General features: G+C 43.7%; 1 long non-coding RNA gene across 1 annotated transcript in view; it reads right to left on the reverse strand.

Moving 5' to 3' along the window:
• LOC106731588 (uncharacterized) overlaps positions 1 to 6,145 on the reverse strand; it is a 29,188-nt gene continuing 23,043 nt past the window's right edge. The window contains exon 4 of the long non-coding RNA XR_012901920.2: positions 1 to 1,142. This is a non-coding gene — a long non-coding RNA (uncharacterized LOC106731588). The remainder of the gene's footprint in view (positions 1,143 to 6,145) is intronic.

The raw sequence follows: 6,145 nt of genomic DNA on the forward strand, positions 1-6,145 counted from the left end.
TTTATCTAGAAGTTATTTTATAGTGCAGTTAGGCCAAATATTCTAATACAGATGGAGAAAATGTAAGCCTTGTTCTCATATAAATTCACACCAAAATAACTCAGGCTAGGTTGACATAAGTTCGTCTCTCAGGAGTGGGAAAATCCCTTCTTGCCCCACACCCCAACCCACTGAGTGATATCAGTTACATTGATATAAGAGCCAGTGTGGACAGACTAAGTAAGTGGGAGGGCTTCTCCTCTCGACATACCTCTTGCAGAGGTTTATTTTTTTAAATGCAAATGGGAGAGCTCTCACTCGTCAGCATAAAATGTCTTCTCCAGACATGCTGCAGTGGTGCAACTGTACTGGTGCAGCTGCTCCACTGCAGCACTGTGTGTAGACATGGCCTCAGGATATGGCTACATTAGAGAACTTATAGTGATGCAGCTGCACCCAAACATTTGTGCTGGGTGTAAGGTCTCTAGTGCAGTCTCTCTAACGTGATGGGAGAGAGCTTGCCCATTAGCTTGACTACTCCATGTTACCTCACCCACCATAGAAGTTATACCAAAATAAATGGTAGCATGGGAATAGCCTCAATAAGTTGTATTTGACAAAATTTGTTGCTTTGGTTGCAGTCTATGTATTTCAGAATTAAAATGACCTACTTTAATTCAACTGAAGTCAGTAAAACACCAATGTACACAAAATCAGTGTAGGTATTCCTCATACCAAAATAAGAATGTCCACGCATAGGGTGGCACCGTAATAACAAGAGGTCTCAGTTACAACAGAATTAGATATTTCTGTGAAAGTCTGTGTGTAGACCAGCCCTTAGGAAACACCTCAATATAATAAAAAGAGGATAAAATCCTGAAAAGAGATGATGGCAGAATAGTCTCAAAAAGTTGTTTTCCATATACTTTATAATCCCTACTGAAACACTTCAGAATCATTTTGGGGAAGAAAACAACAAAAAACAGAATAATCACCATATCACGATGCTATTAACATTAAAATATTTCCTCTGTCATTATAAGCAATGACTTGTCATGGGAAGTTTCCAGTGTCTGGGTAGTTTTAGGTGATAAGACACGGCTCTTATCCCCTCTTCTTCCGCTTTGCATGCATGAGCAAGAGACTTCTGTCAACATGGCTTTCTGGAAAATAAATGATCAAATGATTAGTGGTTAAGGACAGTTAAGAGTCATCCTGTAAGACAGGAAAAATAATTTTCAAACAATCCTTTGAATTTTAATAAAGCTTCAGTTCTAAGCCTTATTAGACTGAGTTAAAGAGTTGTGCATACAGTATAACCTTGATTTTCTAAAACTTAACTAAAACTGCCTCTTCTCCAAAATGTGTTCCTGTCTCCCAAAGTTTAATAATTATATCTAAAAATTCCCTCAATTATCTAAACATCAGGTAGCTGAAATTATTCATTGGCTGACATTCTGATAATCAAGGTGATAGAGTGTACTACACAACGTTGAAATCAACATGTATTTTGCCTGAATTATAACAGCAGGAACTAGCCCTAAATGCAATGCAATTGTCTGGGCTATGAATAAAGAGAAAAAGAGTTCTGTTTTCAGAACCAAGCAGCTCCTAATGATTACTATAAATTATTCCTCTCTCTTCATGAGAAGGTGTGGCCTACATAATAATTATATCAGCTTCGATGCTTTGGACTAATTAGAAACTAAGCATGACAGATCATAAGGTTCCTTGTCCAACACTAATTCCTTTGAGAGTGCTTTGGGGTAGGATTTGCATGGCACAGTGCTCACAGGAAGCAGGAGAGAAGGCACAACACATGCAATTTTCATCCAGGAAGAAGGCCTCTCCTACAAAAACATAGCTGTTTGCCAAGCCAAAGGCTAAGACAGACCTACATCTATTTTTGGCAAAGGGCTGTAGTCAAAGCAATATGGGACAAGCTAAGCAGGTTTACTGACTCAGTTTTAGATGTTTAAAAGAAAAAAAACCCACAATAGCATACCATTCCCTCTTACAAGAACTGTTATTGTATGAAAACTTCCCTCTGAGCAGTCAGTTCCATATTGTGATTAGGGTTGCCAGATGATTTCAACAAAAATACCGGACATGCTTGACATTACATCACAATCTACATTACATCTTATTTAGAAAATACCGGACATTTATATTTTCTCATTTATATTTTTCAATTGTTTCCTGAACAGAAAGCTCAAATACTGGACTGTCCGGACATCTGGCAACCCTAACTGTGATCCCTTCACCCGTTTCTTCAATTAACTGGAAATAAATATAAAATCACCGCTGCTAAAATATGAGGATAACACAAAAGTTAGTGCAATGATAAATAATGATGAGGACAAGGCAGTCTATACAATATGATCTGGAATTGCTTGGTAAACTGCTCCCAGTCAAATAGAATGCATTTTAATTCAGTCAAATGCTGCAAAGTTACACGTAGGAACAAGGAATATAGGCCATACCTAAAGAATAGGGTGGAGAGGGGGGCTGTATCATGGAAAAGAGCAATTCTGTAAGGGTATGTCTATACTTGCACCCTAGTTCGAACTAGAGATGCAAATGCAGGCCTTCGAAATAGTCAATGAAGTGGGGATTTAAATATCCTGTGCTTTATTAGTATCATCTCGCTGGCGCGCTAGTTCGAATCACAGCTGATTCAAATCAGGAAGTGCGCGCCGGGACACGTTAGTTCGAACCAAACCCCTTGGTTCGAAATAACGTTACTCCTCAAAAAATGAGTAACGTTAGTTCGAACCAAGGGGTTTGGTTCAAACTAATGCGTCCCAGCACGCACTTCCTGGTTTGAATCAGCTGTGATTCGAACTAGCGCGCCAGCGAGATCATGCTAATGAAGCACGGGATATTTAAATCCCCACTTCATTGACTATTTCGAATGCCTGCATTTGCATCCCTAGTTTGAAGTAGGGTGCAAGTGTATACATACCCTAAGGGTACGTCTACACAGCATTCCTCTTTCAAGAGAGGAATGCAAATGCAGTCGAGCGAAATTGCAAATGAAGCTCGGATTTGAATTTCCCATGCTTCATTTGCATAATGGTGTCCGGGTGCTTTTTCAAAATACCCTATTTCAAAAGAAAATTGCCGACTAGATGGGGTTATTTTGAAGAAAAACCCCTTCTTTCGAAATAACCCTTAAACCTCATTTTTTAAGGAGTAAGGGTTATTTCGAAAGAAAAGGGTTTTTTCGAAATAACCCTGCTTAGACGGTGGGTTTTTTTTCAAAATAGGGTATTTTGAAAAAGTGCCTGGACGCCATTATGCAAATGAAGCGTGGGAAACTCAAATCCGCGCTTCATTTGCAATTTCGCTCGGCTGCATTTGCATTCCTCTCTAGAAAGAGGAATACAATGTAGACATACCCTAAATGATCTAGGGGTCAAAGTAGATAAACAACTCTGCTACAATAATATTTATAAAATAATAGCAACAACATGAACTTCCCATGTGATGCTATCACAAAAATAGCTAAAACAATCCTTGTATATATAAAAAGTGGAGGAGGAGGAGGGAAATGAATCAGAGAGGTTTCAGACATTAAACACAAAAATTAGTCTAGATCTGGAAAAACTGTCTTACTGTGAGAGACTTAGAAAAGTCAATCTCTTTCGTTTATCAAAAAGACTGAGATGAGAATTGATTATAGTACAGGTGTGGGCAATAATTTTTGATGGGGGGACATTCCAAGATTTTGGAAAGTGGTCAAGGGCTGCACACTTCCATGATATTAATGGAGGAGGTGCAGGGTCTGGGATGGAGGTTGGCTGCAGAAAAGAGCTTAGGGTAAGGGACTGGGGTGCAGGAGGGACAGTGGAGTCTGGGAGGGAGTTTGGGTCAAGGAGGCTGTTGTGACCTAGGGCAGGAGACTGGGGTGCAGGGGTCTGGTTTGTGACTAGAGGAGGGGACTGGGTGTAAGAGTTTGGGTTGTGACCTAGGGCAGGAGGGAATTGTAATCTGGAGCAGGGGATTGGGATACCCGATATGGGAGGGGGTATGGGTTCAGGAGGGGGACAGGGAGTTAGTGTATGTTGAGTGTGGGGGAAAGGGTTGGGGAAGGGAGGGCTGGGGTGCCAGCGGCAGGCTTTGTTCAGGAGACTTACCAGCCAGCATCCCAACCAGCCTGCCTGCAGAGGTAAATGCTTGCAGAGCTTAAAAGGTTTCTCAGCCTGCCTGCCTGCCTGCCCCAAGCCTGCACAGGCTGCAGGGCCATGTGCTTGTGTGAATAACTGAGCTTGAGGGGAGGGGGGCATGGTGCTTTGTGTGCTGCCCATTATTCAAACAAGTAGCTCCCATTGACCAGTTTCTGGCTAGAAACCAGCCAATGGGATTGTGCTGGGGGCGGGGTCACTGCCTGAAGCCTCCCTCCATTCCCTCTGGGATCACAATTTTGAAAGAGAAATGGCCCGGCAGCTGCCTTTCTGAGTGGCCTGCGGGGCAAGCAGGGAGCCTGTCTGGGATCCAGTGCCCTGGTGGACCTGATCTGGCCCGCAGGCTGTATTATGGCCAGGCCTGTTATAGTGTATAAATAACGTCACAGGGAGCAAATACCAGGTATTAAAGAGCTCTTTAATCTCAGTGAGAAAGGTATTACATGGACTAGTGACTAGAAGCTAAAGCCAGACAAATTCAAATTAGAAATAAGGCACAAATTTTTTACCAGTGAGGCTGACAAACCATTAAACAAACTCCCAAGGTAAGTGGTAGATTCTCTAAGTTTTGATGTCTTTGAATCAAGACTAGATGTCTCTCTAGATTAAGAAATGCTTGAGCCAAACACAATGTATCGGGCTCAAAAGAGGCACAACTGAGTAAAATGTGATGGTCTGTGTTATACTGGAAGTCACACTGTGATCCAATAGTCCCCTCCGGTCTTAAATTCTGTGAATCTATCAAACTCTTGTAATGCTGCAGAATAAACAAATATTTAACAAAGAACAGAGCATACAGATGTAGGATTCTTGGCCACATTATGGCTGCTTAAAAGCAACCAGCTGAGGAGCCACCTTGTGCAGGAAGTGTATCTTACAAAATAGACACTTGATTGGAAGTGGGAGTGCTCCACTGTGGAAGGAAGTACTCAAGACCTGGCAGGACTGGGACCTTTGCATATTTGCCATTGCATTTAAATCTTGGAGGGTTCACAGCTATACTTCTGACCAGGGGAGCTGACAGCCACACCAGGCTTCTTGGCAAGGTCGGAGGTGGGGCAGCTCTGTACTCCCAGAAGGGTGCGGCTTCAGATAGAAGGGGCAGGGGCAGTAGCCCTTGGCACCACCCACAGCATGCCACACAGTCCTCCCCCCAGTCCTTAGAGCTGCCTGGAGCACGTAGCATGGCACTCCAGTGGTAATTTAAAGGACACATGGCTCTGAGTGCCAATGGTGACACAGTAGCAGCCACGGCAGCTGAGAGCCCAGGGCCCTTTTGAATTGCTGGGTCCTGGGACAGTTGCCCCTTTTGCCCCCCATCAGTGGGCCTGCTTCTGACCAACTTACTTTTCAGTCTCATCAAGTTACCCAATTAATATCTTGTTAATGATGACACATCTAATAGTTCTTTAGTCTGAATATTAGTTTTTAACTTTAGAGACGCATTGCTACCAAAAATACACTTCTAAACAAAATTATGTAAAATGCCACATCAGGAAATACAATGCTTAAGGGTTCTTTACCCTTGCAGAATAAGCAGGGAGAGGATTATCAAGTTTTTTAGCTGATTTTGCTGGAGGTAGGGTTACCAGATGGGTTTCAAAAAAATACCAGATACACATGATCTCAAAACGGGAAGGGGGGAGGACTGGCCAGGAGGGGAGTGAGGCTGATCGGGGGGTGGGGAGGGGAATCCACTGGCAGGAAGCAGGGCTGGCTGGGAGGGGGTCTGGAGGAGCAGGGCTGGCTGGGGAGATCGGGGGAAGGAACCGGCAGATGGGAAGCAGGGCTGGCGGGGAGCTGGGCTGACCCGGGTGCATGCAGATCCCGGGGTGCTGCCAGTCCCACGTATGGTCCCAGCAGGGCGCATGAGCGAGTCTGATCCCAGGGACTCTATCCCACCCCACCCCCCCCCACCCCCTCTCTACTGCGTAGCTGCGTACTGCTTGGCAGGTAGACACGCTCACATAGTATGCAAC

This window comes from Pelodiscus sinensis, chromosome 2 (genome assembly GCF_052426305.1).
Source record: "Pelodiscus sinensis isolate ZL-2025 chromosome 2, ASM5242630v1, whole genome shotgun sequence".
NCBI lineage: Eukaryota > Metazoa > Chordata > Testudines > Trionychidae > Pelodiscus > Pelodiscus sinensis.